General features: G+C 38.3%; 2 long non-coding RNA genes across 3 annotated transcripts; one reads left to right on the top strand and one right to left on the bottom strand.

The window, feature by feature from the left end:
* Window positions 1-567: 567 nt before the first annotated feature.
* On the top strand, window positions 568-3,913 carry LOC308402264. 2 transcript variants are annotated; one of them, XR_013972722.1, is made up of 4 exons: window positions 568-1,313; window positions 1,687-1,839; window positions 2,210-2,297; window positions 2,889-3,913. It is a non-coding gene; the product is annotated as an uncharacterized lncRNA (long non-coding RNA). The 2 variants fall into 2 exon arrangements; XR_013972723.1 differs by having other exon boundaries at window positions 568-1,839.
* A 10,706-nt stretch (window positions 3,914-14,619) lies between these two features.
* Window positions 14,620-16,205, bottom strand: LOC308402941. Its single transcript, XR_013972830.1, has 5 exons — window positions 16,147-16,205; window positions 15,382-15,407; window positions 14,987-15,072; window positions 14,806-14,838; window positions 14,620-14,709 (listed from the first exon to the last, which is right to left on the bottom strand). It is a non-coding gene; the product is annotated as an uncharacterized lncRNA (long non-coding RNA).
* Window positions 16,206-16,447: the final 242 nt, after the last annotated feature.

Here is a 16,447-nt window from a genome sequence, read left to right as displayed (position 1 = left end):
ATGATTGTTTTGCAGACACCTGTAATGAAATCAAACATGGAGAACTATGCAAAACAGTTAGTATTTGTTGACACCACGCACTGCGTTAACCAGTATTCATTTCCCTTATTCACACTTGTTGTAAGAGATGATCATGGGCATGGAGTCCCTGTGGCCTATGCTATTGTCAGCAACGAAAGTCAGAAAACCCTGGAAACTGTTCTTGGAATAGTTTGTGAGCATTTCCCAACTTCCCCGAGGTAAATAATACATTGACAGCTATTAATTTTGAAATAATTCCTTTTCAAAAAAGTTATAACATGCCAGAATCTAATGCTATAGCTGCAGCATGGGCTGCAAAAAACTTTCCTTTCCAGTTGTTAAAGTTATTCCTATAGGCTGTATGCAGTATTTTATATATCTACTTGTGAGTTGAAATGTTTAATTTGGCATTGAAGTGGTGCTTTGAGATAGCAAAAACATTTTCATACTGTTTAATCTCATTTAGTGTTTTCTTTTTTTCTGTAGAGCATTTATGGTTGACAAAGACTTTGCGGAAATAAATGCACTGAAAAAAAGGGACTGGCCATCTCTTGGATTTATGTAAGCATCTTGCATGTATTTAACACAATTACCTCATGTTTTAAAGATAAATGTAACTATATAGTGTAAAAACTACATGATATGCAGAAAGGGTGTATTAAATTGTTCATATCATGTTCAGGTGAAGTAAGTCAATAAGATAGCAACGTTAAATCTCGTGAAACCACGCGTGATTTCATCTCGCGGGCTTTGGATCGTGGTTCAAAAAAGGCATCCATCTCAGTCAAGTCGAGCAGCCAACTCTACGTTTTTGGTATGTCTTGATTTTTTGAATTAATATTTACCATATTTCAGCCAAATGTAGTTAAACGTCTAGAGTGTCGCCATGTAACATGCTAAAAAAGAGCCATTAGCTTATTTGCTGTTTTATCTGTTGTCAAAGAATTGGCGCTTTTTCATTTGAATTTGTCTTTGGCACAAGAGCCGTAATATCACATTAAACCTAATTATGAGGCACTCATAACATAATTTGGTTTTCTGTGTGAATAGATTTGCCAACTGACTCTTCAGTTACATTGTGTATTTACTGCACCGTGGTGTTAGTGAGATTTTGGACATTGAACAGCTTTAGCTAATATCATTAGCGGCATTATGCTAGCTTACATCCCTACCCCTCCTGCCCTCACCTGCTGTCCTTTTCTTTTTGTTTTTTTTGCTGCACATTGAGAGACCACATCTATTCTGCATTTCACCAGGAGTCAGCTGATGGATTGTGGGTTCAAGGTGTTATGGTAAGAAAGTATATTCTATTTTCGCTTAAGGTTTCTGTAACTTAATTATAATAGGTTTTGTATAATTATTAGGTGCATGCATACACAAATAGACCACCCTATTAAAACAACTGAGAAATCCAAAATCTGCCATAGGTTTAACTTATACCTGTATGTATTGTCAGAAAGGTGATTACTGGACTCACATTAATGCACACTTGAACTAAAATGAGGTTGTAACTTGTGGGTTCTTGGGTTGCAAATCAGAAACAAACATCTTTGGATTTTTTTAATCCCATAAGATCTGGAAACACAGTTTTTATTCAACAAAACATTACTGATTAACCAAGCACAGTGCCTGCTGTTATTTCAAAATTTCAAAATGTTATTTCAGATAAAATGCAGCATTCCAGTGCATCCCAACCATGCCTTTACAGTCAAGGTTTCTGACGGAGCTGAGTTTCTCTCTGACAGTCTGCTGAAAGTGTTTGCAAAGTGATCGGGGGAACAGTGCACAAAGCTAAAGGATGTAGCTGCCATGATGACAGTAAGAACTTTAAAATTCTTTAACTACAAAGTGTATATGTATTGCATTAGGTCAGTAAAAGATTTTTATGCTGCATCCATTGAAACAGTCAACTATTACCTGTGAGTACTGATTCCACTGAAAGGATGCCATTCTTTTTTGTCATGCATTTACTGGCCCACTGAGAAAAAATTATCTTTTTTTAAAAATATATGTTCTGGAAACTATATATCCATAAAGTTGATGTCAAACAGGAATTTTTGATATTGCTTTGTAGATGCTGGTGTTGCATGTTGACTGGTTTAAAAAGTCAAGTTTTTGTCTGGGATCATTTTCTTCTGTGCTACTGAAAAGTTCACAAATCTCTGTTTTCTTTGTTATAATACTTTAGGATGACATTAATGCTCAAAGGGAGTCTCATCAAAGTGCTCCGCATCTGTGTGAAAGACAATTGCAACATCTTGGTGCAGGAGTTCATGGTGAGTGTTTTATGAGTAGATTGTGGCTTTGCAACATTTAAAAATGCATTTAGTTATCCACTTGATCCTCATTGGACTGGTTAGGACCAGTAGTCCTCTTTAATAATTTGAAGTTCACATGAGGCCTAGTAGTGAACTCGGCCGCCGGCCCTTGAGGCCCCACCCCTACCCCTGTATTAGGGGTCACATCAGTGTGAAAAAACTTTAAATTTGTCATTCTAGTGAACAAAGAAAAATCCCCCCAATATTTACATTAGCTTTTGTTTGGAAAAAAAAAAAAAAAGACCAACTGACCAACAGCTAACCAAATTGTGGGGCTGAAAGTCTAAATTCTAACATCTTCTGAGTGACATAACCTGGATTTCTGATGGGCCGGTGTCTTTCTAACAAAAACTAATGTAAAGCATTTGAAATTATTATGTTTTTCACTCTCTCTTAGAAACTCTGTTAGACCATGAATGGCAGCATGGCAGGCAACTCTTTGGCTATAGCTATTTACTATGGTTTAAATTACTCTAACATTAGAACTGGTAGATTCAAAAGAGATGAGTTTAAAAGGGAATCTTAAAAAAATGTTTTGTGTTTAACCAGGACTTGACTGAGGCCACTGCACAGATTGAGAAAACCACAATGAACATCTGTCTCCAGAGATGCGCCAGGCAATGACTTTTCTGATGTTGGCATCATCATCGAGGGTATAGTAGTTCTTCAAGATCTGGATAACGTGACCTTTGCAGTAGCCATGCTGTTTGGACCTTTTTTATTCCTTCAATATGAGTTACCCATCACAGCTCTGCTACACTTTTGAGGTGATTCAATGGGTGGTAATGGAGTTGGATGCAACTCAGCTCTCAAGAAAAGCTCACAACTAAGACAAAACTGCTCCTGCAAGGAAAGCTCACTGTTATGCATGCAAGGTGATCAGCTCTAGGTGAGAGGACATTTAAATCTCACACTTGTTCTGCTGCATTTTTGAAGCTCAATTCCAGGAGCAGATCGCAGGGTTCATTTTTATATACTCTGCAACTGCCATGAGGACAAGCTGTTTTTGTTGTTGTTGTTTGTTTTTCCTTTTGCTCTGTACAAGTTCTCTGTTTGTCTGTTTGGCAGCATTTTTCAATTTCTGTTTGTATTTTTTCTTTCTTTTACTAGTGAAGAGATGTAGCGTGAACAGTTATACAGTCTAAATATCCCATATGGGTCGTGTGAAATGGTATTTTCAGTTTCATTCAGTTGAAGTAAAGAACGTTGAATATTTCTAAGTATGCTGTTTTGAACCAAGATGTCACAGTATGATCAGTGCTGTAATTTTTGACAGTCACTGTATCAATGTTATTTTTGCGTCTCTTGAATAAAGTTTTTGACCTGCAAGTGCTAATTTCTTTAGTTATTGGGGTAAAATGGGTAATGTTAATAGGAAGGTGTTTGCCAATTCAGTAACCTAATTTAATGTTAATGGAAACTAACATTTCCTCAAATTGTTTAGTTATAATTGTTGTTTAACTGAATCTTGACGTCAGAGGCCTTAAATAGAATGTTTTGTATTGTCCTGTAACATTTTTCAAAAGAAACAGTCTAATTTCTTTGCTGTGATTGATTCCAGAGAACACGGAAGAACTGACATTATTTAACTGTTGATTTATGTAGATTCAGTGGAGGAGTAATGTCAGTTTAATTCTTTACCTACTGTCAATGCAGTGAAATTAGACATTTTGTTTTTAAAGGTTACTGGTGGATGCCAGCAACCATCTTGGAAGAGAACAATACAATCTGTTATAAGGCCTCCATTTGAAAATTGTGTATTTGATACTAGAATATAATAGCAAAATGTAATTTGAAGATAACATGTAGTATTTAAGTGACCAAGTAGTATTGGGTAAAAGTTATTGAATGGTGTTGGGATAAAGTGAAAAAATTGTGAAGGATTAAAATATTCCAAGAGCTCAAATTACTTCATCAAAACATGTTTAAGTCACATTTTATCAACACAAATTGCACAGGTTTATTGAACATGAATAAATTGTGTTAATTTAACTCAATTGTTTAAGTTGCTGCCAAAGCAAAACATCTGTGTGCAACAAATGTCCACCATTGAATTAAGTAAATCCAACAACATATTTTTTTCAGTGTGCTTTGCAGAAGGTTTTTCCAGAGTCAGCTATCCTTCTATGCTGGTACCATGTCTTGCAGGTAAACCACATTGTTTTCTTTTCACGTTGTCTAAGATGCACCTGAAACACATTTTTACAACAGGGTCCTGTTGTTATGATTTGCCTCATTGTGATATTCACCTACTCAGGTTAATGAATATAAAGGGATAAAATGTTGAGTGACTATGTCCATCCATTTAAGACCACAGTGCACTCATCTTCTGGTGGCTGCTTCCCAAAGCTCTTTTTGACATTTAAAAATATGTTTGCCTGGTTGATTTCTGTAATGCACAGGTCCTCTTGTCCAGTGAGTGACAAAGTTATTTTTGGACGTCAGCTTTCTTTTATGCTTTTTGTACAGCTGCTCCTCTGTCTCTCTCCAGATTAACTTTTTTTCTCTTACATTCACAGGCTGTTAATCGATGGCTTTCAAAATCAGAGTCCGGGGTCCATGGGCTTTCTAACACCCAAAAGAGAAATGAAATCATTTCTTTCTTTTGTAAGCTGAAAGCTTGCACATCTGTAAGTGTAATTTGTCTATTTCACATTTTGATTTCTTGATTACACTAAGAGCATAATAACTTTCAGTTGCTAAAAAAAGTTACAGAGATACAAAATAGATTTTTGAAACAATTTCTAAAACTGGCTTCTTATCTTGCTTATCAAAACAAGTACTTAAGCTGTGCAGAACATCATTGTGTCACCCACTGTGCAGGAGAACTTGTGAGTGGGATTCTTTCACAGACAGATGCTGAAACCAAATATGCTTATAGGTTTAGTGTTCCTTCTTAGCCATTGTAAGGGAAGAAATAATTGCTTCTTAATACAAAAACACGACATATTATTAATAACTTAATAACTACAGAGTCCAATCCCCACTCTCCTACCTCCCTCGCTTCCCCCCCTTCCTGACACCATGACACCCCCCTCCTCCAATCCCTCTCTCAGCAGCAAGACATCTCCCCCCCTCCCCTCTTCCCAAACATCTCCCAGTGTCACAGTGGATCAGGTCAGGAGACAACTGAGGAAGCTTCGCCCCAGAAAGGCAGCAGGCCCAGACAAGGTGTGTCCTAGGATGCTAAAGGCGTGTGCTGCTGAACTTGGGGAGCCGCTACAACGAGTCTTCAACCTCAGTCTGCGACTGGGGAGAGTGCCCGCCCTATGGAAGACATCCTGCATCGTCCCGGTCCCCAAAAAGAACCGGCCCAATGAGCTGAATGACTTCCGACCGGTGGCACTGACGTCACATCTTATGAAGACTCTAGAGCGGCTCTTCCTCAACCTCCTCCGACCACAGGTACAACATGCCCAGGACCCACTACAGTTTGCATACAAGGCGGGTGTCGGAGTGGAGGATGCCATCCTGTACCTCCTACACAGAGCCCACTCACACCTGGATGGGGGAAAAGGCACGGTCAGGATCCTGTTTCTTGACTTTTCCAGTGCCTTTAATACCATCCGGCCCTGTATGCTTCAAGAAAAACTGAACAGGATGGAGGTGGACCCCTGCCTGGTGGCTTGGATCTCCGACTACCTCACCGACAGACCACAGTACGTCAGGCTGAAGGACATCACGTCTGACACAGTGGTCAGCAGCACAGGAGCACCACAGGGAACTGTGCTGTCCCCTCTTCTCTTCACCCTGTACACCTCTGACTTCTGCTACAACTCTGAATTATGCCACATTCAGAAGTTTGCAGACGACACAGCCATCATCCCAGATACACATCTGGGATGATCAGGAAGAGGAGTACAGAAGTCTGGTGAGGAACTTTGTCGCATGGAGTCACACAAACCACCTGCAACTCAACACCTCAAAGACTAAGGAACTGGTTGTGGACTTCGGGAGGTCTAGAGCAGGTCCACTGCCGGTTCAGATAGAGGGGGAGGAGGTGGAGGTGGTCAACAAGTACAAGTACCTCGGGCTGTGGGTGGACAATAAACTGGACTGGTCATGCAACACAGAGCACCTGTATAAAAAAGCCCAAAGCCGACTGTACTTCCTCAGGAGGCTGAGGTCTTTTAACATCTGCAGGAAGCTCCTGAGGATGTTTTACCAGTCGGTGGTTGCTGGAGTACTTTTCTATGCTGTGGTGTGCTGGGGGAGCAGCACAGCAAAGAGGGACTCATCCAGGCTGGAGAAACTGATCAGGAAGGCTAGCTCTGTGGTCGGCATGAAGCTGGACACTCTGGTGACAGTGGCAGAGAAAAGGACATTAAAGAAACTGATGGACATTATGGACAATGCCAGGCATCCTCTGCACACGGCCATTAACAACCAGAAGAGTCTGTTCAGTGACAGGTTGCTTCTCCCAAAGACAAGAACTAACAGACTTAAAAACTCCTTTGTCCCACACGCCATCAGACTGTTTAACTCCTCTCTGGAGGGGAGAGGGAGGGGAAACAGGAGGACAAAGGAGGGGGGAACAACTAAGCTGTAGTGCCTCTTCACCTCACTGTGCAATACCTTTTGTGCAATACTTTTGTAAATAGTCAACGGTGCAATAGACTCAATACTTGAAATGTGCAATTCACTTGTATTTTTATTTTTATTCCTATTTATTCTATTTATCCCCTTCGTATATTTTATTTATATTGTCTCTGTATTTATATATATGTGTGTGTGTGTATAACTCTGTAACTTCTGTCGGTGCTGTGCTTTTTTGGAAATCGAATTTCCCAGAGGAACCCACCCGAGGGATTAATGAAGTTCTATCTTATCTTATCTTATGTTATTCAATAAAAGGAAAAGGGCTTCAATACATAATATTAAAGATTTCAATAGGTCTGTTAAATGGATTGAAATATATTCTGTTGCATCCAATTCTCTTAGGAGGACGACTTTAAAGCCACATCAGCAGAGTTCTGCCAGACATTTAAGCAATACCCTTTGGTGTGCCAGTATTTTCAGAAGCACTGGGAAGGCATTGGCCACATGTGGTGTGACTACGGCCGTCGCTTCAGTCACGCTCGTTCTGAAACAAACAATGTGATTGAAAGGTATGATTTATTATTTTGACCTCATTCAATTGTATTGCTGAAAAAAAGATATTATGCTTTAATCCAAGAGGCTAAACTGAGTAGGTTTGTCATGTCATTGCCAGAACAGGTTTTAGGCAAATCCTTTAAATTCTAGCAGCGTTTTTTATGTTATCACAACAAAAAACAGAGTAGGTGGATTTGCCTAAATCAGCTAAACCGGCACAGAGCATTCCTTTATAAAAGACGTGTGCAATAGGTATTCCAATTTTTAAAAAAATAATACAGTCTTGATTAAAACTTTAAATTCCTTCAATTACAGTTACTAATCATTTCAAATAACTGTTTTTCAGATTTTTCCACCGCCTGAAATGCCAGTTTTTATCTGGCTACAAGAATAGGCGTTTGGATGATCTGATTGAAGTGCTCCTAGGGAAGGCCGACGACTACTTCTCAGTCATAAAAACCCTGCAAGATGTGGGCCGCATGAAAAACAGGTTTGCTGACACCTTGTCTCAAGTTTCAGACTCTGCTTCAAGACTGATGGAAAGTGGTTGGGCTCTTAAAATTACAGTCAAGAACAGCCATGGAGTTAATGCATATCAAGTCCCATCTGAGTCAAGAGAAGACATGGTGTATGATGTCTGCCCTGTTGAGTCCTACTGCAACTGTACATATGGCTTACGAGGACTTCTTTGCAAGCATCTAGTGCTACTTGCAAAATTAGCAGAGGCTGACAATGACATCTATCCAAACATGGAAACAGACATTTCTACCTTGGCAAGAATTGCAGTGAAAGAAAGGCATTACTTTGTACACTGTGAGGACTTGAAAGTGATAAAAATGCCAAGTTTGTTTGGAAATCTGTGTTTTTTTGCATCGGCTGAAACACTTCAGTGCACTTGTTGTACGTTCTCTCACTATAACACATGTGCTTGCCTGAAGGTGGCTTGTAGCCATTTTAAACAAATGAAAAACTCTCTGAAAAGTCCTCTATCAACTTTGAATGACACTCCTGTAGTTGAAAGCACAGACAAAAAATGCACAGAAGATGCAGTTGGAAAACTAAATGCTGTTTTAGACACAGTTAAACAGTGGGCATTCATTCCAGAGGGCATTACTGCAATGATAGATGAACTGCATACAAATGTCTTAAAAACAAAACAAGTAGGCAAAAGTATATGCCAGTACGAAATAAAGACGACAGATAATGCACGCAAAATTAGGCCATTGTATTCTAGCAAGAAACGTTCGGCCAGCATCGACATTCCAGCAGTCTGTGAAAATGAATGTGAACAGTCGATAACCACTGAAAGGGAGATATCCTCTGGAGAAAATGAAAACCTTTTGGAATACAAAAAAGAGAAGAGTTAAAGCTAAGTATATGCACAAGTAGACTTTTGTGTGACATTTCAAAGGGACTGCATCCATTACTTCTGTTTGTTGAAACTAAAGCTGTCTTAACTTTCTGCCAAGGAACAGATGAAAAGAAATTGTTTGCTCTCTCAAGCAGTTGTTATTTATGTGTGTTATTCATTACTTAGGCTTGGTTGCTGTTTTTGATACAAATTCATCTGTGCCCATTGTAATATTTTCATATGTTACTATTTTTATATTGCTATGCATTATAAATAAAGGATTACTTATTACTATTAAAGGTCTGCATTTGTAATTGTTGGTATTATTTATAAAATATGCGCTCTTAAGTTTTTTGCTCCATAAAACGATACCTGTCACTTTTTGGACATAGAGTATCAGCTGTTGAGAATCCTGGCTCATACAAAATAGAAGTAAAAGGTTTCAACATCCAGCCTTTTTATGATTAAATACAAAGTGTAATAACAGAGTTATTGGGGTGTGATTTTGTTAATAGTTAGTCTTAAGTATAAGTTTAATAGTAATGAGTAAGAAAATATAGCCAGAATAATGGAATGAGACTAACACCTGACCTCACACTGAGATTTGGTATGAAGTGGCATGTTTGTGCTAATGCTGACATTGGGGCTCAGAGTTCCTCTGTGTGTATATATTTGTGAACGTTAACTTGGCTAATGTCCAAGGGTTTGACTGCTTTCCTGTTGGATTGTATCACAAAGAACAGGGATAAGAGCACCAGTGGCCGTGCACACCCTCATCTCTCTCCTTCACCCGATCATTAGTGTTGGAAACCGGCATTAGCTCAGAGTAGATTAGACTTCAGTATAGTGCAAGTGATTTGATTTTATGATTATTTGATTCAGTTTTTTCTGTGTTCAAGCTCAATTACTTTAATAAAATATGTTGAATTCAAAAATTATAAACTGTGGACATTACCCTTGTAAACCTTTCTGAAACAAGACAGGTAAAAACCAGTGTATAAAAGTTTACATAGGTATAAATAGCTCTAACACTTTACTCCAGCCTGGCGTCCACACATGTGGACATCACATTTTGGGTTATTTAGACCAAAATACTAAATCTTGATCAACAAGTGCCTGATATACAGTTATGAGGACATTATACTGCAACTGTTCTATCGAAATTTCAAATTAATGTCCTCATATGTGGCTCTCATTTTTCTCAGAAACAAAAATTAGGTAAAAAAAACAAAACCTGGTAATTCTTTCTTTTTACATTCATCGGGTTCCAATCGGCCCAAATATCAAAGAGAAATTAAAAATGCATGCCATGGAAGATTTCGGGTCTTAGGGGGTTAAAATGACCAGACCCCTCCGGCCTGTTTTCCAGGCCACTAAATTAAACCCAGTCAATTACCAATTGCACAGAATAAAAACCTACGAGGTCCACTAATAGTCCAAAAGTCCAAATCTTTAATAGAAAAGACAGGCAGAACTCAAACAAACAATAATCCAAACGAGGAGCATATATACACACTGGAAAGTAAATAATTATAAGTTATTAAATCAGACTAATTAAATACAGTAAAACTAATAAGGGAAGACGAACACACGGGAAATAAAAATAACAGTGTAAACATACCAAAACTCAAAATAAAACAGGAAAGCTACTACAAACCGAGTGTGACACAATTACATTCATATTGAAACATATGTGATAATTTTCTTTCTTTGTAGCATTTTTAAGATATGTGTTAGAACAGTCATTATGCTGTTTGGATTAGGAACCAATCATTTTTGCCAAATAGTTAACACAAACTTAGAACAACAATGAACAATTTTCAAGATTCTGATTTACAGAACAAACAAAAGTCACAAAAGGTTTCATTATTTAAGAGACAAGATCAAGTTTTTCACACAGGAACGAAATGACAGAATCCAGTGCAGCGGGGCCAAAGGTGTGTGTCAGCAAACTGAAGGTTGAGGAATCAGTCAGCTCATGTTTAAGATTGTGTTGGATTTTGAGAAGAGTCTGTCTGTTATTAGAAAGTAAGATTAACAATGTTACACCAATAACCCAAATACGGGGAAATGACAAATAATACCAAAAAAGATACAACTTTCATATTGTTTTACTAACTTACTTTGTCATATCAGCACTTGAATGGTCGATGCCTTTACAGACCATGTCTGTTGTGACATCGCAGGCCAATCTTCCGGCAAACCCGAGGGCTAGCTCCCCAGCCTCCTCTTCACTCAGAACACTAAACACTGTTACTTTAGTTTTGGCCTTCTTAGGCCTGTCAAGAATCATTGCGGGCAGTTTGGCTTTACGGCCCTAAAAAAGAAAAAGTGCAAACACCAAAAGAGCAGAGAGAGACACACACACGCGCACAAAGTTAAATGCTTTTGTTTACATGGTGTAATTGTGTATATGTTGCAGCAAATGCACAATTTCCAGCCACATTGTCACTTCATTGATACGAGTAACCCGGATTTATTTCAGGTGACATCAAAATCACGAAATGTATACCTACCCCAATCAAACCTCTGCTTGGATTCTGCGCTTGATCTCGTCTTCTGTTATTGTGTAGGTTTTCTTTTTTGAGCTTGGTACAGATAAGCGACCATGCACTCTGTAAACTGTACTAGTTCCTTCTGAATCAGTTTGGAATTCTGTATCTGCATCGATCCTGTCAACATCATCAGCAGCAGCATTATCTGTACTCAGACTTGTGCCGTATACTTCTGCTTCTTTTTCGTTGTCTTCAGTCTGTGTACCTTCATCTCTTTCAGTCTGTGTACCTTCATCTCTGACTGTCAGTCTTCCTATCTCACTGTTACTTGTCGATTTGCTGCAGATGTTCTCTCCCTTAGGAACTTTTCCTTTGTCATTCGCTGCCTGATGCTTTCCCTGATGACATTCTTCACTGGCTACTTCTATTGCTCCTCCTGTATAGCCACCCACTATGCTGCACAACTCCTTTCCCTCTGCTGTGCTGCACTGTGCTGTTACATAAAGAAGAATGATATAAACAGCACTATATCAATTTAATTGTGAAGAGAAATCCCCACAATACGACACAGTTATGTCTAAAATAGTTTTGTGTAAAAACTGGATCTTGAAACGTCCACTTTAATTACACAGTCCTGGTGTGCAAAGGCAAAATTACGAAAAAAAATTTCACTTTAAACATTTTTGGACATTGTTTAGTTATATTGTGACTTACTCTCACAGAAGATACAGATGCCACAAACAGACTTTGAACGACGCATGTGCTTGTAGGCACCACATTTCTGGCACTGCACCTGTGAATTAAAAAAAAAAAAAGAAGAAGAAATAAACAAACAAAAAACAAATGAACAAAGTCCATTAAATAAACAATCTATATGGCTAAGGACATGTCATAGTGTACCCGGTCTTTGGCTGCAATCACACACCAGCACTGACTGCACTTCCTAGTTCGATCTGCAAAATATAATTTGTTTAAGTACAAGTTACATTTTCCAATGTTAGAGAAAAAGAAGGCAGCTAATTTTATCTTTACCCATTGAGGAAAATAAGTAGTGGCAAAGTCGGGACCTGAGCTTTGTGATTTCAGTGCTGTACTCCTCCACTTGTGTTTTACCGTCAATGAGAGATTGGGCAAACTAATAATTGACGAAGAAGGAAAAAAAAGAACAAAAGAACAAAAAGAATTAGATTAACAAAGAAATGTTTGTTTGTTTTGGTCCTCTTGGGTATGTCACAAAACTGTTTTGTAAAAAGATGGATATGGTAGGCTTGGGCCTTGAGCTTTCCTAATGAGGGACACTGAAAAGTATCATGCACTAGAGAGAGTGCAAAATCTGTGCAACTTACAAACAAGGTCCAGTGGCTGCCGTTTTCCAGACAGGCTCCAATCAATTTCTCATACATCTGAAAGATGTTTTTCTGGAAATAAAAATAATGTGACAAGTATGTTTTTCTGTCAAGAATGACACTGCAAAACTGCAAAAGCTTGTCAGGTGAGACTTGTAATTAATTCTGCAGATACACAAACATATAGAAAGTGTCATTTTTGGTTTACATTAATTAATTTCTATAGTGTGTACAAAACAAATCAAGACCACAGACTCAACACGCACCACTCAATTTTTGGTGTTCTTTATCAGTTGGCCAAGACAGAAATGTTTTAATCTGTGTGCATTGCTTTTGAGCAAGTCTTTACACAGAAAAGGTTTCAGAAAGGTGTTTTTCAGGTTCTTCTGACAAGGCTTCAATTTTGGAAAATGCTGTTTGTTTATAGTGGCAACTTATAAACCCTTTGTGATAAGAACATAGTTACACAGCAAATCCAGCATGTCCAAATTAACACTGTCGGATTTGATTTCAACACTATTAAAGTGTCTATATGGGTCCACACCAGAGAGTGTTAATTTAACTCTTTTTGGAGAGTTGGTACGTTAACTCTGATTTAGTGTTAAACACCAAATCTGTCTGGAGTTGATCATTTAACACTTGGTGTTAAGAGTTTATATATTAACTCTCAAAGAGTATTTTAGTTTAACTACGTAAGAGTTATCTTCTAATTCATTCTAAAAAGTGGGAATTTTACTGTTCTGATCTTCTAGAAATTTCTTTTGGAAATAAACATTTACTAAAAAGATGCAATGGTTGTTGAAAAACATTTATTCTGAACTGTGCACCACAATTTCAAAACATTTTCTGAAAGATGTAACAGTATACATGTTCTCACTTTCATTAGAATTTTGTTTATCAAAAGGTCTGACATGGTAAATGCAAATAACAGCATTCTCATCACTTATTTCTTCAATACAATATGCATGTCCTTCATTCATCACTTTGTGGAACTTCAACGCACTTCTGCTCTCCCCCATATTCCATCTTCACAAGCATATCCTGTGCGGAGATTGAATAAAAATTAGTTGACATTACGTAATTAAATGGCACAAATAATCCAGTAAACAATTGCAGCACAGTAAAAAAAAAAGGAATCCTCTTTGAGCCATTACTTGTGTAAAGTATTTTCCCAAAAGACAAGGACACAGGCAACAGGTAATACTGAACTAAATGTAAAACCTCAACCTTTTTCATTTTTACCTAAACCGTGTGCACAAAACTCTGGAGGGATCTATGCTAACGTAGAATCCAGTCAGGACGTCAGCTACTGCTGTTTGCTCGTTTGTTTGTTTTTTATGGGCGATCGTTTTCAGGCTTCAAGTAGCACCATTATACCAACATTTCACATTCTAGACATTGTTTTAGGCGTATTTGACCAAAGATTTGACTGAAAATTCACATGCAAGCTTTTTTTCAAGGCTGTGGTATTTGCCTGCAAACAATACCTTTCAGCTAGCTAAAACAGAATATTACGCTATCAGCGAGCAACATGGCTAATGCCTTTCACACAGCTTTGTCTCAACTCCAAAGAGCCACAGAAGTAAAAGCTCATAATAACAATTGAAACAATCTTTGAAAAAATGACTTACCAAGCATGGCAAACAACTCAAATATGTAGAGCAAAATGTTCTGAAACGGCTTCACTTCAGCTTCGATTGGAGCCGTGCTGGGGGCGGAGTCTGTGAATTTACTCTGTTGGTGTCATAGCCCCTGTAGGAGTTCAGAGTTAAGAGGTCAAGAGTTAATGTTTCCATTTTAACACCTCCAGATTTGACAGAGAAACACTCATTTTTAACACTCGATTTTAACTACTATCATTTTACACCTCAGAGTTACATTAAAAGAATGTGACTCTACTTAGAGTAAAATTAACTCTACTTTTGCAAGGAGACTATTAACACCAAAAAATTTAACACTTTTGAATTTGCTGTGTACCACAGTCCAAGTCATACCTTCAAAAAGTATGCACTTTGTGCTCTTGTGGACCCATCCAAAATTTTTCCAGTGATTTGGCTTGGTATTGGATAAATGTGAGGGAAATTCTATAAAAATAACATAAATACACCTATGTTTTCAAATACATTACAAAAAACGTAAACATGCTATGTCATTATGATCAAACAAGCTTTTCAACATACCTCACACTGCAAATAGATTAGGCCATCTATTACCTTATAAAACAAATAAATAAATACATATAAATAAAAACAGAACTAAGGAATACGATTCATTAAGTAAATTGTACAATAAAGTGTATTTAAAGCAGAATTTAACATTAGTTTTATGACAACATAAAAGGATTTTTATGTCAAGAGGTACCTCATCTGAAATGTTAGTCTGGTCAAACAGGGATTTCAAACTTGAAATACCAATAGAGTTTGGTCCAGCTACTCCCACAAGGTAATCTGTGAGAAAGCATATGCTGTAGTCAACAGATATCATTTTCTTTTTGCATGCTGCAACCATCATCCATTTCAGTCTTCTAGGAGCTTTGTCTGGTTGTAGTTCTTTTTTCTCCTCCTCTCCCCTCATCTATTAATTAAATTGTTTTCTGACCTTCCTAACTGTTTCCGACCTGTCTTCCCAATGTGATGTTTAAGCAATATATGTATGGTCAGAAGGGGGTGAAATTTTCATTGCAGTTGTACGTGTAACATTGCATGTGATAATAAAAGGCTTGATTGGTTGATTATTCAACATGAGTTGACATTTACCTGACATTGTGAAGGAGTCACAGTTTCTGTAAGGGTGTAAGAACATAACATGTGGATTTGTTACACTTCTTTTTCACAAGTTAATAACAATCAATAATTTTCATTCCATTATTTACAAGCTATCACACGATGTCCCAGGGACAACATCTACACGATGTCCCAGGGACAACATCTACACGATGTCCCTGGGACAACATTTACACGATGTCCCAGGGACAACATCTACACGATGTCCCAGGGACAACATTTACACGATGTCCCGGGGACAACAATTACACGATGTCCCAGGGACAACAATTACACGATGTCCCAGGGACAACATCTACACGATGTCCCAGGGACAACATCTACACGATGTCCCAGGGACAACATTTACGCGATGTCCCTGGGACAACATTTACGCGATGTCCCTGGGACAAATTTGTAAATTTCTGGATTACTGTTAATCTCCATAGAATCAAGAACTCATGTCCAGTTTCACAGCTATGGACCAGTTAATTATGTTTCCAGGTGATAGTTTGATTCATAGATTCAGCACACAACCATAAGTCTAGGCCTTTTAGTCCAGATTCTCTTCACTTATGTTTGTAAAATGATCAGGGAAGCTACTGCAATTTTGCCTGACCCAACCCCCGGGCCACGAAACACCCAAAAAGTTGGGGAACGCTGGTCTAGAGAACACTGGTTAGCTAATGCTGTCGTCAAGTAGCCTATCGCTAGCAAACAAACAGCAAGCCAAGTGAGGAACATATGTATAATGCTTACCGTTTATTAAAGGAAAGTATCCTAAATTGACTTCAAATTCGGCAGACAGGCGGCGGTTTTTCGCTTCTTCACTTGTATTTCGAAATAATCGAAGGCGGGTATTTCGAAGTCGCAAAGGAATGACGTCACAAGAAGGTGATTGGTCACTTGCAATGTTGAACCTGGAACAACATTAATTATGATGATGTGGGAACAATGCTGACACGAGGAAATCAGATCGTCCTCTCGGCCTGGGGCTCGGTCACTCAGGCACAGGTGGCTGCCGGCGGAGCTCACGGTCGCGTCACTGCAACTCCCCCTG

Source organism: Rhamphochromis sp. 'chilingali', assembly GCF_963969265.1.
Source record: "Rhamphochromis sp. 'chilingali' genome assembly, chromosome: 9".
Taxonomy (NCBI): domain Eukaryota; kingdom Metazoa; phylum Chordata; class Actinopteri; order Cichliformes; family Cichlidae; genus Rhamphochromis; species Rhamphochromis sp. 'chilingali'.
The sequence above is the reverse complement of the archived record's forward strand: the minus strand, read 5'-3'. Positions and strand labels throughout refer to the sequence as shown.